This window comes from Sorex araneus, chromosome 1, assembly GCF_027595985.1.
Source record: "Sorex araneus isolate mSorAra2 chromosome 1, mSorAra2.pri, whole genome shotgun sequence".
In the NCBI taxonomy this organism is placed as follows: domain Eukaryota; kingdom Metazoa; phylum Chordata; class Mammalia; order Eulipotyphla; family Soricidae; genus Sorex; species Sorex araneus.
Window position 1 is genome coordinate 242,159,183 of NC_073302.1, and position 24,132 is coordinate 242,183,314.

The window sequence follows — 24,132 nt, forward strand, 5'->3', positions numbered from 1 at the left end:
CAACTGTTGTTGAACTCAGAACCCCACATGAATATTTTCCCTGAACCCCTAACCCAGTCCTTCTGAGAGACCCCGAGGCTCTGCTTATAAAAGGAGCTTGAGATCCTGGCAGATGTTTGTGAATTTTCCAGAGAAGACCATGGTCAGTGGCCTGCCACTCCTCATTCCTGTGGGCATTAATGGGGGCTGAGGCGAGGAGGAGCAGTGCAAGAGGGTGTGTCCTGTTTGATTAAAAGGTTCCTAGGGGCAGCTAAGAACAGTTATACAGGCCAAAGAGATTGTACAGGGGGTAAGGCTCTTGTCTTGCATGAGGCTGACCCTGTTACTATCCCTGGCACCACACAGGGCCACTCGATCACCACCAGGACTGTTGCATGAGCACAGAATCAGGAGTAATGCCTAACACCCAGAGGTGTGGCTCAACAACCCCCTCAAGTAAAAGATAGATCCACAGTGACTCAGATCCGTGAGTGGCCTCTCAGAGGCTTCTGACTCCTTCTATTCAGGGTCCTCTGGGAGAGTGCTGAGGATGCCCCTAGTCCTAATAGACCACAGGCTATTGCCTGATGATGCTCTCTTCCGGAGAACAGGCACCTACGGATGATATCACAAAGGATCTAGAACCTCGAGGAGGAGGGGAAACACATTCTAAAACCAACAGCTGGAAAACCTAGATTTCATTCAATGTTTTCAGGGCACTGTGCTGCAGAGAGCAGTGGGCAGTATGCACGAGCCTGGCTTGTGTTTCCTGCTTATCACCATCACCAGCCTGGGGCTGGGGTGCACAGAGCATCTCCTCCCTGGGAAGCTCCAGGAAACTCCATCGGCAGGTGTGCATGGAGAGAAACTAGAGGAGCGGAAGGGAAGACAAGAACAGACTCACCCCTTGGCTTGAATTGGAGGACAAAGCTGGGTAGGGAGAAGAGAACCCATTCTCTAGATGCAACTTTTTTTGGTCCAGTACTCCTTCTTAGACAAGAAATTATCCAACGTCCCCTGGAAATTTGCCCTTAAGCAAAATAATAGAAAGTGAACTTTCCCACCAATTGCTCCCAAACCTGCTACAACTCTGGGTCTATCCTGATCCCCCTATGTGTGGCAGGGAGCAGGATCCCTCATATTGGGAAACATGAGACCCATGGTGCCTTGGGTCAGGGACAAATAGCTAAGAGGACAGATGTAGAAAGGACAAGTACCTGGGACACTAAAACTGGCATGGCCTGGCAGCTTGCTTAGTTGCTCTAAGCCTCAAATTCCCTGCTGTAAAAATCCAGGATAATAACTGCTGGGGCAGGCAAGGGTTATAATACTTAAAAGCATATATAAGAGGGCTGAGAGCCAAAGATAACCTCAATCAAGAATGGTGATTCAGGCTGGAGTGATAGTACAACAAATAAGGCATTTGCCTTGCACGCGGCTGACTGGGGTCTCAGCATCCCATATGGTCCCCCAAATACCACCAGGAGTAATTGCTGAGTGCAAAGCCAAGAGTAACTCCTGTCATCATCAGGTGTGACGCAAAAAGAAAAAAAAAAGAATGGTGATTAATGTGTCTAAGAGATAGTACAGCATGTAGGTTGCTTGCCTTGCGTGCAGTTCAATCCCCGGCATCCCATATGGTCCCCAAACCCAGCCAGGAGTGATCCCTGAGTGCAGAGCCAGGAATAAGCCCCGAGGACTGCCAGGTGTGGTCCAAAAACAAACAAACAAACAAAACAAGGCAATTACTGAGAAAACCTCAGACTTGGCTGAGTTTCAAGGAGAATAGGAGGGTGGATGAGGTTTAGCTAGAGCTGTCCCACCTGTGATTTCTAGAAGCAGGACTCCAGGTACCCCACAATAAGGAGATTACAGGCCACACAGGGCTAGTGTTGTCTGTGACTGATTGCCCATATCGTACACGACTGAATAAAAGTTATTGCAGGAGGCGTGCATGATGAATGAGCAAATCTGCTGCCTGATAATGATGTGAAGCAAAATTTAGAGAGGAAAGAGTAATCAAAATATAGAAGAGAGAATGACAAAGAAAACGTATGGTTTCTTGAGATGTCTAACTCAGATGGTACAGAGCTGGTTCCCCAGAACTGCATTAATCAATGCAGGGGCGAGTGGCACAAGCTTGACCACAGTGGGCACCCTGGATCGGTCCCAGCCAGCCACAGGGCACTGTCTGGGCAGGATACCTACTTTTACTGGAGAAGATGGAAGAATCAGTTTCTTAAAAATAAATAAATAAATAAATAAATAAATAGTAAAGCAAAATACAATGTAGAGTAGAACTGCCAAAATACTGCCAATATTTAGTAAGACAGGAAATCCACAACATTGTCTTCTTTTTTTAAACAAAAATTTTATTGAATCACCGTGAGACAGTTACAAGCTTTTATGTTTGAGTTATAATCACACATCTTCTTAATTCTATTTAAATGTGCATATATATGCACATATATACATATATATTTTTAGATGCATGACTATATATATATGTATGTATATATATATATATATATAGCTATGCATTAAAAAAAAAGCCAGCAGCCTAAATTCCACAAGCTCTTTGAGAATACAAGTTAATTATTCATTCCTTTTCTGACCTGTAGTTTCTGACAGCTCTTTTGTTAAAAAGTGACATTTCATAAGATCCCAAGTATGACAGATGGTAAACAGGTTTTTTCCCTGTCCCAACACATGATGACGATAAAAGGAATTGTAGAGTTTAATACTGCATTTAAAGCCAATGTTAGCAATTTAGTAAGTCAGTTCTGCTTTTCCCATAATCAGTAATTTTTTTCTCCACAAAATAAACTTGCCTTTGTAAGATTTTTATTTTGACATTTGTCAAACTTGCAAATATAGATATGAAAATAGGCAATATTCCTGGATCAACAAATACCCTGATGTTAGAAATACAATCCACACTGGCAGAGCTACTGGAGCACAGTGACTTTAGCAATCAATAGGTTGTCAAGTGGCTATGTTTGGTCCTTTAAGTTTCAACTTTCTGACTATAGATAAAAGACTAATCACTCCAACCCAGAGTAAAGTCTTCCCTAAAAATAGGGGTAGGTAGGAGTAACTTCTTATTAAGGTATGTTTCAACAAAGACATAGCACAGCAACAAGACACTTGCCTTGCCCATAGCCAACCCAGGTTCAATCTCTGACACCCCACATGGTACCTTGAGATCTGCCAGGTGTGATCCACGAGCACAGAGTCAGAAGTAAGCTCTGAGCACAGCCACATGTGACCCTCAAACCAAAAAATTTAAAATTAGTTAGTTAATAAAATCAACAAAACATGTTTTCTACAACATGCAGAGGACCACTTATCACTATGTTTGCAAAAGCTAGATATCATTCAAAGGTAAAAACTAACCAATAGGAAAAAGTTTGTTTTCAGTTTTAGCTTCAGAAATGGGGATTTTTTTTTTTAAGAGCAACACTCACTAACCATTCTCAGGCAAAGCTTTAAGGGAAATCCTTAGAAAGTTTCAAGACCCAAGAACCCCCAAATCCTCACTGGAATGTGTCACACTGCGTCCTATCAGTCCGGATATGCCTGCAGAATCTAGGAACTAGCCTTGCTCATCTCAGTGCACTGGGGTTGAATTCAAGGATTTGCCTTCTTGTGAAGTCTTTGGAAGGTCAGAGTCTTGGCAATGTACTCTCTGGGCTCTGTTTCTGTCCTTACAAATAAAATTTAAAGAGTTACAAATCCCCCTTCCCCGCTGGTGCCTGCCCATAACTGCTACTAGTCACAGGCTTGGCTGTCTACGGCCTCCCTGAGTGTTCCTGAAACCCCGCCCCCCACCTCCAGTAACTGAAGCCTAATGGAGAGCAGGACCCTGCAGAAAGATACAGCACTGCCAAAGTTGGCAGAGGTTTGGATGGTTAAAGCTGCACTTTTCTTGATTTTGGGCAATGCTGAGTGGGTACAGCCCTTCCTCCAGGCTGTCTTGGTGGGAGGCCAGCAATGTCCACTATCACTATCAAAGCCAGCTTTTGAGACTCAGATGACTATTTGACAGAGCAATAGTCATGGCCAAATATTGAAGTTCAGACAGGCTGGAGCCACAGCACTCTCTCTGCTGGTGGTTCCACAAACTTCTCCCTGCACAGAGAACTAGGGACTCATGCCACATTCTTGCCTTCCAACTCCCCCATCAATGAGTCTGTCTCCAATCTGCAAGCAGACAACTCCATCATGAGGTGATATTGTCTGTCAGAACGAGGTTGACTTCACTGCTTTACTTGATATGAAATTCCAGCATCCCCATGCCATCATCTAAAATCATTCCCGATAACATGACATTTGTGTAAGAATCTAGTTCCACTACTGCACTCGGAGGCTCTCAAGTGGTTGTTCAGAGGGTTTGGCACTTCCAGCCTTTCCACTCTATAGCAGCCTGAGGATGGGCTGGGGCTTCAGAGACTGTCCTGAGGAAAGGCACATAGAGAGAGTGGGAAAGGAAGGGTGGCGATGTTAGTGTTAGTTCATTATGCCATTTATGTGGTTAATATATTTTATCCTTTGTCAAGGGCAAGTGCAGGGGCTCTTTTAAAAAAGTCACTGAGGTATCAGGATTTACAATACAGTTAACTATACTTTTCATGCATACATCATTCTAACATCATAGAGCCTGCCCATCACCCCAGAGCTTGCTTCCCTCCATCAATGTTCCAAGGAGCCTTCCCAATCTCCACCCCCACCCCATGTAAGCTCACAAGCTCAGTTCTATAGACAAAGTCTTCAGTTCTCATGACTTTGACCTTTTTTGTTCGCTTACTATGTTTCTTTCTTTTCTTATACACACATAGATGAGCAGAGTTAATCTCCTGATATTCCACAACTTTGTAAATCAATGATAGGTTGATAAAGTTGGCTTTTTTTTTGTTTGTTTTGTTTTGTTTTTTTCAAAAACTAAATCTTTCAGGGCCAGAACCAGTGAGATAGCACAGTGGGAAGGATGCTTGTCTTGCATACAGTTAACCTGAATACAATCTCTTGCACCCCATATGGTCCCTTGAGCCCTACCAGGAATAATCTTTGAGCACAGAGCCAGGAATAAGCTCTGAGCACTGCTGGCTGTGACTCAAAAACCAAAAACTAAATCTTTTTGCATTTTTTAATCAGAAGTTACCCACATTCAGTGTGTTTTTCATTTAATGTCTAGTATTTTTACTTCTAAAAATTTGGCTGGAGCTTTTCTGTATCTCCAGTGTCTCATAATATTTATGTTTTCTGTACATTCTTACATTTAAGAATACAATGGCTCTTTAAAATGTACTTGTTAATTCTGCTGGGTTTTTTAAAAAAATCAATATTATTGATTTTTTTTCTCTTAGTTATAGACCATCTATTTCTGTTTCTTTGAATTCCTGGTAAATTTTTATTGGATGCTGAGTAATACACATGAAATGAATTCTGGTTTTGTATTTCTTTGCATATCTTTTGAGTTTATTATGGAAAACAACTTGGTCCCTTAAACTTGCTTATATCTATGTCAGTGGTATTCTAGGACTGCATTGTTAAGCAATTATCCTCTGAAATCTCAACTCAGCGTCTAATAGATTATGAAGTCTTTTTCACCCAGAATAATAGGAATATAAATTATTTCCTACCCTGTGTGATCTGCACTGATTGTTCTACCTACTCCTATCTGGTGATTCTTTCCGGCTACAGGTAGTTTCCTACGCATGAATGCTGCTTTGCTCTCATCCACAAATTTCACAAGAACCTTCTGGAGAGAGCAGAACAACAGATCTTTCTATGGGAAATTCTCTCCTCTCTGGGATTTTGCCATGAAATGTCTAGCCCATTGAATTTGCTCAGCCTTAAGCTCTTGCTACTCAATTCTATCAAACTTCCAAGCTCTGTTAGACTCCCCGTCTCTGTACTTTAGCCTAGAAATTCTGCAGAAAATAAGCAGAGGCAGATGGAGGTCTGGGTGATTTTCCTCCCCTCTGTTTAGTGTCCTGCGCTGTCCAGGGAATAAAACCTCCCACATCTATGTGTTCCTTGCTCTTTAGATGTTAAAGCTGAGGGGCATTCTGCCAGTCCTTTATGGACAACCAGTGTGGAAGTTTCCCTCTCCTAATTCAACAGGGTTTTTGAGGACTGTGTCCAACAGTATATCAAGGTCCTAAGAGACCAATATTAGAACCCTTTGGTTTTCGACCCCTGGTTCATTCACTGGTGCTGCTTTACAGATGTAAAAAGTTTGAAGGCCGTACCTGGGGGACAAGCGCTAAAGTTTGATGGCCTCAATATCTTGTTGGAAGTCTCCGTCCATTATTACTGGGTGCAGGATGCTGTGTGAGCAGTGAGAAAATGAGATGATTTGAGCTGTGCATTGGTTGGACGCATTTTACTTTTGTCAATATATAGTGTTAATTACTGAGTTAAGGTCATATATCATATCATGCTTTCCCAGTTGTGTCAGAAAGTTTATAGTGTCCATCCCTAGGAGCTTTCTCTTGTGTTTCTTTGTAAAAGAGACATAGGAACTGGGATATTGATTGGCTTCCATGTTTGTACAGTTTGGAGAATTTGGAGTGTATGGGAGGGATTATTGGGGAAGATGACAAAAAAGAGGATAAAATTTGATCATAAAACACCTGAATTTAAGCCAGACAATTCTAACTTCTCTCACTTAGGAATGTGCCTAAATAGAGGCTAAGCATCCAATGTATAAGTAGGTATTCATTTAATTTAACTTTAATTTTAGTTTTTGAGCCAGACCTGGTGATACTCAGGACCTAGTCCTGGTTCTGGACTCAAGGATCACTTCTGAGGAGGCTCTAGATTCTATGGAGTGCTGGGGATTAAACCCAGGTGGCCAAATGAAGACAAGCAGTCTGATTCTGTACTATCTCTCCAGGCCCCGGTGTTCATTTTAGAAACATGTCTTTAGAATCTTTTGGTGGGTATGATAAAAAATCAGTACCAAATTAAAATGCTATTCTAGAAAATCATTAATGTGAACTTTGAGTAAATTCTTATGCATACTTCACAAATGGCCTTTGAGTAAGTGAAGGAAGCAAAGGAGAACAAAAGAAAAAGAAGAGAATTAAAAAATTAAAAAAAAAATGTTTATTGGATTGGAGTGATAACACAATGGGTAGAGTGTTTGTCTTGCATGAAGCTGACCTGGTTTTGATTCCTCCCTCCCTCTCGGAGAGCCTGGCAAGCTACAGAGAGTATCCCTCCTGCATGGCATAGCCTGGCAAGTTACCCAGGGTATATTCAATATGCCAAAAACAGTAACAAGAAGTCTCACAATGGAGACATTATTGGTGCCCGCTCAAGCAAATCGATGAACAACGGGACGACAGTGCTATAATACTACAGTGCTACACTGTGAGGTACAGTAACAAAGCTTTCATGTTTGAGTTTCGATCATCCAACACTCATCCAACACCCATCCCTTGACCAGTGCACAATATCCACCACCAAAATCCCCAGTATTCCCCTCCTACCCCCTATTCCACATCTCCCCCCGCCTATATGGTAGAAAATTTTGTACAATACTCTAAAAGAAGAGATTTTTTTCAAAGAGACAGTCTTAAAATGATTGAATTTACTCCTTGGCCAAAAAGTTAGAAAAGGGCTATGAATTTACCAACAAGTGAGGTGGATTAAAGTGTGCAGAGAATTAGGCAGAAAGCACTTTCCAGTTGACAGAGAAATAGCACCTTCCTCAGTAGTTGAAAAACATAGACAAGGAAGCAGCCAGACTAAATGGGGCTGCAAAAAATATAATAAGATGGAAAACTTACTTTCCAGAACATCTTTCCTGTTGACTTTATATATGAATCAGAGGAGTGTTTTGTTATTTTTTATTTTTGTTTGTTTGTTTGTGAGTCATATGCAGCTGTGCTCAAGACTTACTCCTAACTTTGCTCTAAGGGATCACTCCTGGAGGACCTTGGAGGACCTAATGTAGTGCTGGAGATAAACCCTGGTCAGGGGCATGCAAGACAAATGCCTTATCTACTGTATATCTTTATGGCCTGCAAAACAGTGTTTCAGAAAGTCATCCTGGAGAGCTTAGACCCTCAGAACACATGCCCCTGACTTTCTCCTGTGTCTGAGGTGATTTTGTGTGTGTGTGGGGGGGGGGGGAGGTGGCTCCTGGTGAACTTCAGAAGTTCTGCTGTAATTAGCAATGTCTGCTAGCTGCCTTCCTGGGGCCTTTGGGAGTGGGAGATGCAATGGGAGGGGGGTACTGCCAGCATTTAGGGGACAGTGGCCAGGGAAGCTGCAACACCAGTAACACCAGCAAGTGAGTTGACATGATGGAGAATTTCCCCTATCACCCCAAACACTGACTCAATGACAAGACACTCTTCCCATGGCCATATCTGCTCTTTCTTCATGCTGGACTTGGTCTCTCTTCCAGATAAGCACAGCTTATTTTGAAATCAAGTTGGCTTAAAGAGCTATTCACAATAACCCAAATCTGGAAACAACCCGAATAACCAAGAACAGATGCCTGGATAAATAAACTGTAGTATATATACACAATAGAACGCTATTCAGCTATTAGAAAAGATGATATGCAATTTGCCAGACGTAGATGAAACTAGAAAGTGTCATGCTGAGCAAAGTCAGCCAGAAGAAGAGGGATACAGGTACAAAACAATTGGTCTCACATGTGGGATATGAAAATAACGAATGACCTAAGACAGCAGATTCTGAGATCCTGAGAAGTGTTCTCCAGAAATGAGCTTACTATATTGGGGATATGGCGGGGCAATTAAGGGGAACCAGGGGTCACTGAGACAATGGTGACACTCTGGTGGAGAGTTTGGTGTTGGAATGTTGCATGCATCAAACCCTATCATTCAAAGTATGGTAAATCACACTTACTCAAATTTTAAAAAGAGAGAGAGATAGGAAGGAAAAGAATATTGGACCGTCTGACAAATGATCCCTCTCTCATAGCTACATTTTCACCTTCCCCAGAGCATTCGCTAATTTTGGTCTTACCCTCATTATCCCAGAAGTGGTGACAGAGAAAGATGTAACAGCCCTCTGTGGCATAGTATTGTGGGGACTTTGTTCTAGCTGAGAGTCAGTGGAGAAGAGCACATTTCTCTGGGCTGTGAAATTAAGCTACTGAGGCTTGTAGGATTCCTGCAGAAGCAGCATGATCACAATTACATGCTAAATAGCACATTGTGCTGTGGCCCCTCACTCCTTGCCAAGCTGTCTCAGAGGGAGGTCCCTGCAGTGGCCCCTGCCAAAAACTGTGAGCTGTGTGCCAAGTGGCAAAGAAGCACCCCAACCTGAGCCAGGATGCCACTGTTCCTGCTGAGGCCCAATTCCCCTGTGAACCCCTCACTGGCCTCACCATGAATGCAAGCCCTGGGATGTTGCAGATGCTGTGAGCTTCTTTGAATACTGTCAGGATATTGAGTAAACAAATATATAGATATTTTTTATTCTATCAGTCCTAGCCAGTAGCTCTTTGGGTTCCTCAGTTTGTCCATCTAGAAGCCATTTAAAAGTATAGGTGGCTGCCTGGAATTCTGGAGTCCTCAAGGCAGCCCACCAGACTGGGATCTTCGCAGGCCAGGAAGATGTATCTACCAGTGTCAGCAGCCCAGATTTGCCAGAATTGGAGGAAACCCGTTTTCCCTGGTTACCCCACAAACTTCGTCCTCCAAGCTCAGAGGGAAACAAATTCATGAGCTGAGGCAGGAATACAAAATGCTCCCTTCCCTCCTCACCACCCAGACTCTGTCTCTGTCTTGGTGCCTGAGACTCCTCCCTTGGGCTCACGATGTCCCAGCAACCCCTTTGTCTGGTCACATAAATAGGCACCTGGCAGCCTGTGCTATAAATGGCCACACAGGCCCAGACTTGTCAGCAGTGCCTGATAAACACAGGCTGCTGTCGTACCGACCCCTGCATGAGGAGGGAAGAGATGGCATTGAATTGGCACCTAGCACCTAAGCTGCCCTCTGTGGTGTTGGGAATTGGAAAGAGAGACTTCAGGAGAGACAATAGCTTCTGGGTCATGGAAGGTCATAGGCGCTGTAGTGGGAGGATGTTCTTTCCTGGCCTGAGAGTTCCACAAGACCCGCCAGATCCTAAAAGACCCTCAGGAAGGTCTTGCACAGGACAGTGAGTGAGGGCTGCGTTTCCACGGACCCAGAAACTGGTGCAGGCTATAATGGGGGTAGAGGGTGGAGAGGGGATGGAGGGTGGGAATCTCTTAGGACAATAGTTTGTCCTAAATTCTGTCCTCTAAAATAATGTTAATTAGTACCATTTATCTGTGTGTCAGATGGGAAAGCTAATGTAGAAGCTCCCCAGGCCTGTACAAGACCTCCCTCACAGTCTTCTGCCTGGAAGGTCCATCTCTCTCTTCACCCAAGAAAGAAACTTGGCTGGGTCTTTTTGGTTTTTTGCATATCTAGTGTAGCTGGGGGACCATATGGTGCCAGGGATTGAACCTGAATGAACCTTCTACATGCAAAAAGCACTTTCACCAGTCCATTGGTCTATTTCTCCAGCACTGAGTCATGTCCTTTAGAAAGTTTGTCAGATTCAAATTTATCCCAGAGTTTAAGCAAGTTGAATGACCTCTGTCTGCCTTGGCTAAAACTCAAGGGCTGGAGTGATATTACAGGGGTTATGGCACCTGCATTGTTGTAGGTGGCCATGCCCAGTTTAAGCCTCAGCACTGCAGAGCGTCCCCCCACCCCCACCCCCAGCCCTACTAGTGATCCCTGAGTGCAGAGCCAGGAATAAGCTGTGAACATAACTGGGTTTGACCCAGAAACAAACAAACTAAAAACCAAGATATTATGAGCTTTGTAAACTGTTACAATAATTACGGTGGTTTATCCCATGAAAAACACTCACAATGTGTTATAAATGCTTGCTCTATGTCACTTCCACTTCGCTGCCACTCAGTTCACTCTATAGCTGAGGAACCAGGAGCCCTTGTTCTGCTTGTCATGATCATCTTGGACTGAGATAGTTGCTTTTGGATTCTGTACCTAAATAACTAAGCCTTAGTAATAGCTCATCTGCCTGTTTAAAGGACCACTAGAAAGTGTCTGGTTGATCCTAACTGGCTTCTAAGAAAGATCTGCCTTTCCTGAATGGAAGCTGCCAAAGGCAAGGGCTACCATGGCTTACTTTGGTGCTCCAGGCTCTTTCATCTTAGTGCCCCATGCCTGAGCATCTGCTTGTTTGCTGAATCTAGCAAGTGTGGCTCAACCGCTTCTGGATTGGTGCTCCTTGCTCCGGTAATAAAAGACTGGAGGGCTAAGGGGTTAAAAACTTTTCTGGGAGCTGGAGATGAAACCAGAGTCCTACTGCCCAGCACATCAGCATGTGCTCTTTTTCTGGAGAATACCTCCTCAGCAATGCTTTGAAATTGGGTCACTCCGACGTAGCCTTACAATGCTGGGCCTGACCCTGAGATACTTGGGCTAGCAATGTAGCACTATTTTGACCTGTTGGTGCTATGGGCATCAGGGCTAAACCCAACAGTGCTGAGAAAAGGTGCCAGGGATCAAACTTGGGACCTAGATCATTTGATGCATGTGCTCTGTGTCTGTGGATTAGCTCCCCAGCCCCACATCATTATCCTCTTCTATGCAAGAGCACTGCAACCACCAGAGAGCCAAGCTCTCAAGCTCTCCTAACTAGCCATGCCAAGGCTAAGGCCATCATTGCTCAGGATGGTTAGGAAATGGGTCAGGACACCCCAGGATGAGTGCTCTCTAGGCTTGTCCCTTCCATGAGAATAGTCACTCACTCTTCTCCATCATGAGATGAAGGAGTCACAAAGTAGAAACTGCCAAGACCCTTTGGAAGATTGTTAGGAGATTTTATGTGAGTAAGAAATAATCTCTTGGGGCCAGAGAGATAGTACAGCAGGTTGTCTTGCACATGGTTGACACTGATTCAATCCTTAGCACCCATATGATCCCCTGAACCCACCAGGAGTGATCTGTGAGTGAACAGCCAAGAGTAAGCCCTGAGCAATGCCAAGTGTGCCCCACAAAAATAATACAGCAAAACAAATTAAATAAATTCTTACGTGGGATGTGTCTATTAAATTATGCTGAGAAATAAAAATAGCATTGGAACTGATCTAAATGTGCTGCATATACTAACTCGTTCCAGCTTTACCCTGGGAAGTATCCTCATTTTACGGGTGAGGAGGCTGGGCCCCTAAGGGTTTACTAGCATGCATGGTGACAGATCAAGACAGCAGGCTGTACACGTGCTAGAGGAGAAAACCCTGAGCCTGGTTGCAAAGTACCTGGTTCCTATTCAGTAGTGTTGTCAACAGTGAGGTGGGGCAGGGGTGTCCAGGGACATCAGGCTGGAAGACTCAGTCCTATTCCCCACCCAAGGTCATGCTCTTGCCTCTACAATAAAAAAAATAAATCCTGGAAAACACAAATAGTGAAGTAAATTCATTTTACTTTAGGAAATATGAGGCTATGAGGGAAATCTGGCTATAATATCCATCTTTCCATTCATCGCCAAGGTTGATTCAGCTCATCTGGCGAGATAGGAGGGTGTCTGCTTCCTCCCTCACTGTTCTTGAGTCTGTGTATTCATCAACTAACACAATTTCCCTGAACAGATTCAGTTCTTTATTCAAGGGTATCTAAGTAGCTGCACTGCCCTGCTAGAACCTTCGAAAAAAACTCATAAGAAATATTAGAAAGAGTAAGAGAGAGGGGAAGAAGAAGAAAAGCGAGCTACATGGAGTCCAAAATGGCATTGGAGGGGTACAGAGATAACACAGGAGTTGAGGCACTTGCCCTGCAAGTTGACTGGAGTTCAATCCCCAGTATCTCATATGGTCCCCTCAGCATCACCAGGAGTGATCCCAGAGTACAGGTCCAGGAATAAACCCTGAGTACCACCAAGTGTGGCCCTAAAATAGAACAAACCAAAAAAAGGAATTACATACTCCAGGGCTTGGAAGGTAGGTGATTCTAAAATGGAATTTGCACACTTGTTCTTACAAAATTGGTTTTTTAGACTTATTTTTCCCCCCAATTGTCTTGGGGCTTTCTATATAGAGAACAGTCCTTTGCTGGGGCATTTTCAATGGAAAATCACTTGGAATAAGACCTACAGTTCCTACTGATCATCTCCTGCGGGGATCCAGCCTTCTCTGGGCTAACAGAAGGAGGCAGACTCACCTCTTATTTTTCTTTCTTTTCTTTTTTTTTAAAAATTATTTTATTGAATCACTGTGAAAAAAGTTACAAAGATTTCAGATTTAAATCTCAGTCATATAATGATCAAACCCCCATCCCTTCACCATCACCTTCACCAGTGCACATGTTCCACCACCAAGAACCACCCCAATATACCCCCCTCCCACATCTACCCCCCACCTGAGTGGCTAATGATCTTCGCTTTATTCTCTCTATATTTTGAATACATTCAATATCTCAACAGAGAACTCACTATTATTATTTGGAATCTTCCCCCAACAATCAAATCTGCTGAAAAGGCATCATTTGATAACTTGTTTTCCATTGCTGAGAATGAAGATTATATGAGCTTGTGCGGCTGTGACAGAGGCCGTGCGGTTTTAGATTTCTGATATTTTAGCTCAGTTCACAGTCTAGATGCATTTCTATAAGAAGCTGCTGGGTGCCAAAAAGGGTTAGTAGACCTCCCGGATCATAGTCTTTAAGGAGCAGAGGGGCCGTTTCGTGCACAGCTGCACCGGATCTCATCTGGGTGGAGAACGTACCGGTAACACCCCCATCCCATGATCTGCTGCGCGCCACGTCACTGCAAACTCATACCTCTGGGTTGTGAGTTCTAGAAGATGGCGGACACCACGTGGGCACCGCTGCTGCCACTGCCACCACTGCCATCTCCCCGCAGAAAGAAAGGGTTGAGAGAGAAAATCCTTTCCCCTCCCCAGGTGGCATGGGGTTGTAGCTCAGTTCACAGTCGAGATGCATTTCTATAAGAAGCCGCTGGGTGCCAAAATGGGGTAGTAGACCTCCCAGATCATAGTCTTTAAGGAGCAGAGGGGCCATTTTTGTATGTGGCTGCTCCGGATCTCCTTGTTTTTCAACTCATTTATTGACTTCATTATTTCCCTATATTAATTGCCAAGGATTCCTTTTCTGTCTTCCCAGGAGTACTTAATATTATTTATCTCACCCTGTGGATAGATAAACACCCAGATAGGTGTCCACACCCATTGGTGTGGACAATATTGCAGTCAGGGTGCTGTACTACAATATTTGGACTGGAAACCAGAGACTATAAGACACCAGGAGTGGTTAGAATCAGAAGCAGGTATCATCACAATGACCTCTCACAAATGGCTGGTGGACACCATATTGAATCTCTCTAGTGAGGGACCCTGAGGCAAATTCTTCAGGTGAGCCCCCATTGCCTGCCATAATAGCTGAGCTAATTAAGGCCTGAGAGACAGAGACAAAGATAATCCAGAAAACTCAGTCAGAACTTTAAAAAGTATTCTAAGATATAACCACAGAGGACATGAGAACACAAGTAGCTTTTGTCAGAAAGCTATTACACCAATGTTAGAAAATGCTCTTCCAAATTAAAAAAAACAACTTTCTAGGATTTTAAAATAAATCATAACACACATACTCATATATGTAAATATATACATATATATTTGAACAGATTAGATCTAGATAAAAGAACAAAACCAAGATAGAGTAGATGTGAAAGGTACAGAGATAGTAATAAAACTCAAGATTTTCTTCAAGCACTTATTTTCTACCTTAACTAGTATATTTGGAAAGAATGGTTTCCAGGGGTTAGCATGGCTTTGTCTGTCTGAGAAAAACAAGGATTTACAATAAATTCCATCCAAAGGTCCCATTCAGGGGTCAAAGAAATAGTATATGAGATAAGGTGCTTGCCTTATATGCTCCTGGTCCCCAGCACCACGTGTAGTCCCTGAGCACCACCAGAGGTCACGCCAAAGCACAGAGTCAGCAATAGGTGCTGAGCTTCAGAATTTTAGTCTTTTCTGGAGATTCCAGTGTGCAATCAACTTGAGAAACACTTCTCTGTGCTCTAAAGCTCTAGAGATGGTAGCATCTAGAGTTCTTAGCATCTCCCACACAGACTGACATTACCTACCCCTGTCTCCACATTCCACTGTGAGATTCTATGTACCTAATATGTGCTTGGTATGTAACTGGTATTCAATAAACAGAAAAGGGTGGAAAGAAGGAAGGGAGAGAGGGAGGGAGGAAGGGAAGGAGGGAAGTAGGGAGGGAAGGAGGGAGGGAAGGAGGGAGGAGGCAAGCAGGGAGGGAGGAAGGCAGGCAGGGAGGCAGGGAGGGAGGGAGAGAGGGAGCGGTGAAGGGAGGGAGGGAGGGAAAATTTCTAATGCATCATTTTTGCTAACACTTAACATTAGCCAGGAGTTTGGCAGCAAGAAGAGAATCCAGTGAAAGATGTTTGGCAGGGAAAAGTCTGACAGAGGGGTGAAGCTGGAACTGAGGACTTCAGGGAGTAAGAAGTGCCACCCTCATATCTCCCTTCCTCTGTTTTCACTTGCAGTTTTATGATCCCTCCTTGTTTCTCTGCAGGATGTATGGGTATGACATTCCCCAGAGAGCAGGTGGAGTTTCCAGATGGTGGGAAGTCAGCATGAAGCACCTTCCCTTTGGTTCTGCAGACTCATAAATTGCAGAACCCATTACAAACACATGCCCCTGAAACATGTCCCTGGACAGGGAAATTCACAAAAAGCAAAACCTCCAGCTTCCTCATGCAAACCCCATTCCTTTGTTTGTTTTAAGGCCATACCTTGCAGTGTTCAGGGGCTATTCCTGGCTCTGTCCTCAGGAATTTTTCCTGGCAATGCTCAGGGGACCATATGGGATGCCAGGGATCCAACCCAGGTTGGCCACATGCCAGATCAAAGCCCTACCCACTGTACTCTTGCTCCTTGATTTGGATTTTCACAGGTTTCACATTTTTCTTAAGGCCCAGCAGTCAATGAAATTCTCTTGATCGGAAGAGCAAGTTTTTAATCTTTCTTATTTCAATGTAAATCATCGAACCCTTCTCCAAGAAGAAAAGTGAATAGAATTTCTGGAAGAAATTCCCAGACTATCTGGGAATAAGATAGTCTTACCCTATCCCCACCCCCAAATACTGGGTTTGCCCACTTGGATGGGCAAACCTACCTCTTGTCTGAGAGCAACCTGCTCTCTGCTGCTCAAAAGTTTTTGAATAGTTGGAGAGATAGTACTGTACAAAGAACACTCACCTTGCATGTGGCTGACCCAGGTTTAATCCCTGGCACTCCATATGATCCCCAAGCCCGACTAGGTGTGATCCCTGAGCCAAGAGCCAGGAATAAGCCCTGAGTATCTCTGTGAGTGGTAACCCAAAGAGGAATCAAAAGAGCTATGCTGGGAATATCATGTCTCACTCAAGTGAGAGAAGGAATTCAGAGTTCTGACCTCCATCGACGGTCAAAAATCAGGGATGCTGTCTCGTTTGCCAAGGCATCAAAAATCAGATGGGCCAGTCATGTAATGCGATTCAGAGACGACTGCTGGACTAGAGCTGTTACCGACTAGATTCCACGGGACGTCAGAAGACCTCGTGGCCTCCCACCAACTAAATGGTCAGATTTCTTTGTCAAATCTCTGAATGAACGATTTGAGGCTCTTCCTGTTCCTGGAGCAAACAGGTATCATTGGGCTGCACTAGCTCACGACAGGGACAAATGGAGACGTTACTGGCCCCCACTTGAGCAAATTGAAGATCAATGGGTCTACAAGTGATACAAGTGATCTCTGTGAGTACCCATCCCCATCCCTCAAAAAAGGTTTTGGAAATGACACAAATCTAGAATGTTGGTGGAAAAATGAAATGTATTCTATGTCATCTCTTAATATAAAAAAGGGTAAGGGCATGGTTATAAACACCATCTATTCTGTGTCTTGAGAACCCACAGGATCCTGCTTCAGGCTCCTGAGAACACTTTTCCCCAGGTGCGGTTAGTCTCTGAAGTGGCTTCCTCTTGAAAGGTGAGTCCCAATTAGAATATGCACACTAAAAGATTGTCTTGTCCTTTAAAACTCTGAAAATGGTCTTATCTAGCCTCTAGGCAAGTTATTTGCATTGTAAAGTAGTAGCAGACTGTGGTGGACCAAAAGATTATGCCATTTGCGGCTGTGAAACTTTGCTTCACACTAACTGGCTAGATAATTTATTTCTATCTTATTATATTGGAAACAGGTCGATTACCTGGGATTCTCAGCTGGAGACTGCTCAGAGACTACCAGAACCATATCTCGCAGTGCCAGGGTGGAGGGTAAGAGATTGTGGTGTTGGGGATCAGACTCATGATGTTGCACATGCTCGGCATGTGTTTGTCACCACCTGCATCATCCCCTGGCCCTGGATGGAGTATGTTTTCAAACACGCAACAATTTTTCCATACATGACTTCCAGGAAGATACTTAAATTAGACAGAGACTGGGAGAGTGACTCTCCCCGGAAACCTCTCATTATAACTAACAAGAAAAGCTATATTAATAGAGGGGTATGTTAATCAAAGTGCTATGGCATTTTTAAGCAAAATGATTTCTCTCTTCATCATTAACTGTGTTGTTTTTATTATGATTAATGGGAATATGCATTCAGAGAGTCATCAAGGTATATGGCAAAATGGAAAAAAAAGTTACAAAAGAAATTTCTAATAACATAATAGGCAAAATGGCCACTTTCTACCAGACAGATTGAATTCACACGTAAGGAGAATTCTAGGGGAACCTCTCAAGTCTAGGTTCGCCCCATTGGGAAAGTTGAACACTCATTCATTTCCTGAATCTCAGGAAGCCTTGCTCCTCCTCTAACACTCAGCAAAAGTGAGTCCCTACTTCCCACAGGCATTGTCTTAGATTCAGGGTTCTTGGCATTTGCAAAGACACAGTCCTGACTTTCACTTAGCATTAGACCTTGTGCAGGGATAGAAACATGTGAATATGGTTGTTGAAAACTGTGCTTGGAGAATCCTTAGGGTTCTGGGAACCACGAGGTTTTCACCCCGTTCTCAAGCCTAAAGAGGTGGGAAAGGAGTCCAGAGGCTTGAGAATTCAAGAGTTCAAGAATTATCTGGGCAAGGAGGTACATTAAGAGTGGACAAAGATCTGACCAAAAAGCTAGACTAGGACTCAGAGGTCAGTGGAGGAACCTTGACCTCTGCCAACCAAATAACCTTTGTACATGCTGGGAAATTCAGACTGTTTATTTTGATCTCTGGTTAGCAAGCAGGTTAAATAAACCCGATCAAAACTCTTACTATATTTTGGAGGAGGTGGCACCTCCTGATGAATGTTGGGGCTACACATGAAGGTGCCTGGAAGGCCAAATGGTGCCAGGGATTACCCCCAGGGTCCTGTGCATGCCAGGCATATGCTCTAGTCCTCTGAGCTCTCTCTAGTTCTATTAAGATGCTTTCAAAGACCCAGATAGGAACTAAACATTCTGAAGAAGTGTATCAAACCAACTTGAGGTAATGCTAGGGTTGAAAATAAAAACAAACTTTTTTTATATTTAAAACTGTTTTTGATTGAATCACTGAGAGATACACTGTGAGTCCAGATATGCACTGAACTGAAGGGTCATACTGGTGATGGGAGCTCGAAGGCAAAGATTCCCATGAAGGGGAGCCTCATTGGCTGGGTCCTGTCAGAGAGAGGATCTTCACACAGTCTTCTGTGTCTCCCCATTGGTACACCAATGAAATTCACAAGGATAATCCTCTTATTCACATGGGCCCACTATCATGCAATGCTTTCTAATGGTATTAATAGATATCACATGAGTATATTTGCTACAGACACTGAACATTTCAAGGTAGTAAAACCTTCAAAAATATAAGCAATGGTGACTTTTCCACTGGGCAGTATGAATTCTTATGAAGTACAATAGAATAGTGTTACTAAACTTTTTAAGATTGACTTGAATTGAGATTTTTAAAGAATCCTCACAGATTTTTTTAAAACTTTACTTTGTTGCACTAACAGTTCAAGTGCCAGAAATGGGCTCCATTTGTAAGAAAATCTGCATCAGGAATCCTACCTATTATTCTACTGTCTCATTGAATACTTCCATAAAATGGATTTAACAATGACAGTTATAGTAAAAAAAAATACACATGGAAAAATTAATATAAGGAATTATTCAATTTTTTAGGATTGATAAAATAAAAACAAACAAAAAAAAGCTTCCAAAAGTAAGCTCTTGCTGGATATTTATACAAGCATGTCACCATGTCAGGATTGTCTCAAAAATTAACATATGAAGATTTGTTCAAGTCAATCAGTATCAGAATTCATAGTAGGTGATAGTGAGAGGACAGCCTGAAGAGCATAACTACAGCTCATACCAATGGTCTATCCAGTGCACATATTCTTAAAAGAAACACAGAAATCCTGCTCAGAAATGGCATGTTGATGGCCTTCAATGTCTTTGTAATTTAAGATAATTATGTTGATGTTTTAAGAGACAGTTTTGTTAAGAAAAGGAGTTGCTAAGAAGTTAGAAAGCTTACACTCAAAATTCAAGCCAGCCAACAATGTGACCATGTCTCACATGTATGGGAACAAATTTGAAAAGCTCAAATTCCTCTGATAAAATTTATTATTAAATCAAAAAAAAAACAATGACAGTTATAGGTGAGGGAACATTGGCATCAGGAAGTTAACTTGTTCAATATCACTAGGAGTAGTGACACAACAAATATCAAACACAAGAAGAACATTATTTTATGCAATATTTTTTGCAAAGACATATGCATGTTTTAGATGCTTCCTCTGACTTTATTAATGAGAAAGATTAGTAGGATAACAGCATAAGCACCTCAAGGAACAGGCTCCCTATCAAGCAACACAAGTCTGGCAAGAGTGCAGTAGTTGAAACACCTCTGGTGCTTGGATGTGGGTCCTAGCAGTAGTGCTGGGGGTCAAACCCAGGTCTCTATTATGAGGACCATGTACTCAGACCTTTGAGCCATTGATCTTGATTAGATTTTTTTAACTTTGATTAGATTATTTTTTTCAGCTAGCTGGTCCCCAGACAGTCCTCCTGAGAAGGGGTCTTCAAGGCGGCATGTACCTTATATCCCTCCACAGGGATCCTCCTGCCTCCTTGCCTTGCATTCTATCAAGCCAGTCTGCTCCTGATGGTGCCCTCTCTGCCAGTGGCATCTCCTTTCAGAAATGTCCAGAAAAAGATCAGCAACCGTCTTCTTCTTGAAGTATATTCCAGACTCCAGGAATGTCTATTATAGCCTCTCAAAACCTTCAGATCTAGTAGCCATCAAGCCTCAGAATTGTTTCCCCAGTTCATCAGGAAGCAGAGGAAGTGCTTAGAGGTATCCTCCTTCACAGATTCTGACTCTTCCTCCTGGCACTCCTTCTCATGACTTGAGGGAGATTGGGTGGAGGCAGAAGGTCTCTCTCTGCTCTGCCATGAAGAAAGAACACCCACTGTATGCGCCCATGAATTCCTTTCAAAGTTCTAAAAATTCTAGCCTCCTTGTGAAGCTTGAGGTTGTCATTACTGGATTGACCAAGTTATTTTATTTACTTGTCTATTTTATTTACTTATTGTCTATCTTCAAACAGGAACAGGAAGAGCCTCAAATCATTCATTCAGAACATTTGAGGCTCTTCCTGTTCCTGGAGCAAGCAGATATCATTGGGCGGCACTACCACACAACAGGGACAAATGGAGACGTTACTGGCACCCGCTCAAGCAGATCGAAGATCAACAGGACGACAAGTGATACAAGTGATTGTCTATCTTAACTTAGGAAGTTATGATAGTGTTCAAATTTATGGTGTTGATATACAAACTTACTACTCCTCATAATTATCACTAAAGTGCTCATGATCCCCCTTCACCCTCAGTAGTGTTCCTAAGTCTCTTCTAGTCTAGTCATTCCCCTGTCCTATCGCCCCTCTGTGTGGTGATAGTTTCTGTATTTCACCAATGAATAAGAGCATCTTTATTTGTCTTTTCCCCTTGTACTTATTTTGCTTAGCATAATACTCTCAGTTCCATACATTTTATTTTGTTTTGGGGAGCGGGCTTTAAATTTAAGGCTTTTAATTTTTTCTTTTTTTGGTGGTTGGGGAGGCTGAAGTTAGGATACAGTTCCATACATTTTATAGCAAACTGGATGACTTTGTCTTTTCTTACAGCTGCACAGTATTCCATTGTGTACATATACCATAACTTCTTAATCCATTCATCTTTAGATGGATTTCATATTCTGGATGTTACATAACGCATCGCAATGACCTAGCTATTTTAACTGCAAAGATGAGTCTAAACCTTCCTGTGTAAAATGAATTCTTGTCACTCGTTTTTTTAGCTTTGAGATTATAGCAAATCTTCTGAGACAAGACGTATTGGTCTGGTTGTTTGACATTGATGTAGAAAAATTGTACACATGAAACTCTATTATTAACAGTATTGTAAAATAGGAAGCATCATTTAAAATTAGGAGAGAAGGAGAAACAGATGTAAACAATAAAAGAACTGTTATTAAATAACTGTGAAGAAAATAGTGGAGCAACTCCAATTTTATAAAGGATGCTGATTATACTTGCAGGTTTGCATAGAAGAACACATTATGTCTCTATTTAACTTTCATATACTAGCCTTCTTTAGCTTTTGTGTGTTTCATCAAAAGAGAGACACAGCCCTTATCCTTTCTCTCTCTCTCTCTCTCTTTCTCTCTCTCTTTTCTCCTTTCAGTCCTATACCCCTTACTTCCTCCCTCCAGTCAAAGGAAAGGTTTTGTCTGACCCCAAATCCTCAGCATAGGATATGTATGCATTTGTGTGTGCATGTGTATATATATTTTTTTATGTGCATGCCCATGCAGCCACAAGCGCACACATGTTCCCGAGGGGGTTCCAGTTTGCTCTCACTGGTCACATCTAGGGCTCATGGGCAAGCACCTTTCTTTTTACACATTTATTTCATTCAATGTTTTCAGAATTCAGTGCTATAGGAAAGTAACATTTTTCTGAAGTTCTTTCATGCAGAAAATAAATGCAGAGGTTTCCAATAATCACTAGGTTATTCTTTTCCCAAAGAAAGAATTATACAGATAAGGCAGTCGGCCCAAAGTAGACCAGCTTTTCTAATTGCCACTTTCCTCCAGAACCTGCATATGCCCAACAGATTCACAGTCTCTTATTCAAAACCTCTGAGGCCAAACATGCTTGAAGACAAAAAAATCACTTTTCAGGAAAACTAATAGTGTGCAAATATCATATCTTATGTCAGAACCCCAGCATCTAGGATAAAACCTCATAATTAAACTCACTAACATTTTCATAGCAGAGGGTATAAGTAGCCGTAACACACTTATTACGTGTAATGATTTAATATGCTCATTTGCCAGACATTGTTTCAGGTCAGGTTTTGCCACTGAATGAGAATGACCAATAATAATAATAATAATAATAATAATAATAATAATAATACCTATTTTGGTTTGGAATATTGGGACTGTATTCCCAAAGTTTTTGACTTGTTCCGTAACCATCAATTCTCTCTTCATTCTACTTATATCTTCCTTCTTTCATTTGTACTATTGGTGTGATATTGGGAGCTTTTCTTGTCCTATCCATATCCTATCTTTTTCAAATATCCCATGGACAGGGCCAGAGACATATTATAGTTGTTTATGTGCTTGCCTTGCATGCAGCTGACCAGGGTGTAGTCCCCAGCACAGCATACAGTCCCCTAGATCCCTGCAGAAATAACCCCTAAACACAGAGCCAGGAGTAAGCCCTTAGCTTGGTTGGTCCTAAAACACAAGAAAACAAAACAAATATCCCAGGTGTAACTGGAAAAATGGTTTTAACTTTTGATTTCTGCAACTGTAAGCTTCTTTGGGCATATAGAACATTCCAGCCCAAGGTAGAGGTCTAGAATTTTGGATTCTTAAGACAATTTTGTATCTTACCTAGACTTGCAAACTCCACAACTTGAGCGACTTCCCTCCCAAATCAAAGGGCCTCTAGTATTTGATGAGCAAAACCAAAAAAACAGGAATTTGAGGCACTGAGAAACTCCCTTAACCTTCAGTTATTGGCTAAATCAACGATGAATATCAGGTGGTTCCTAAGCAAGCATCTCATAAGACTCTTTAAGAACTGCTTTGTGGTTGCAGATAACTTTCTGAAGTAACCCAAAGTTATATATAATTGTTTATGCCAGGAAATAAAATCTTCAAAATGCAGTCCAGCAAAATGCAGTCAGATATTTCAAACAAGGAAATAAATCTTTACCCATTGGAGGCTGCTAATTTTATTTTATTTATTTTTTAAATAAATTATTTATTTTTAATTAGTGAATCAACGTGAGGGTACAGTTACAGATTTATACATTTTTGTGCTCATGTTTCCCCCATACAAAGTTCAAGAACCCATCCCTTCACCAGTGCCCATTCTCTACCACCAGTAAACCCAACAACTCTCCCACCCTCCCCAGTCCCGTCTCCCCCCACCCCACACTGCCACTATGGCAGGGTATTCCCTTTTGATCTCTCTCTCTGATTAGGTGTTGTGGTTTGCAATAAAGGTGTTGAGTGGCCATTGTGTTCAGTCTCTAGTCTATATTCGGCACGCATCACCCTTCCCCCACATGACCTCCGACCACATTTTACTTGGTGTTCCCTTCTCTGAGTTGCCCAGAATGAGAGACCAGGAGGCTGCTAATTTTACATCTTACTTTGTAGAGTGTGGCTCCAAATCTCATACAATTCACTCAAGAATTGTTTTTCTCATTGATGATCAAAGCAAGTAGTGTTATTTACAATAAAAAGGTGGAAGCACCCCAAGTATCCACTTAAGTTTGAATGCATAAATTAAAAATGTCATAGACCAATGCAGGATATCATTGGTTTGTCCTTTCTCCCTTGCCACAAAGAGTTTAGGTTTATCTGGTAATACCCATCACAGTGCTCCTGAAGCATCTCCATTCCTCTGCCTTTATTGGAATGTAGCTCTAAACATTTTAGGACAACATTGGTGTGTCCTGTTTCCCTTGCCACAGGAAGCTTAGGTTTATCACAGTGCTTCTGAGGAA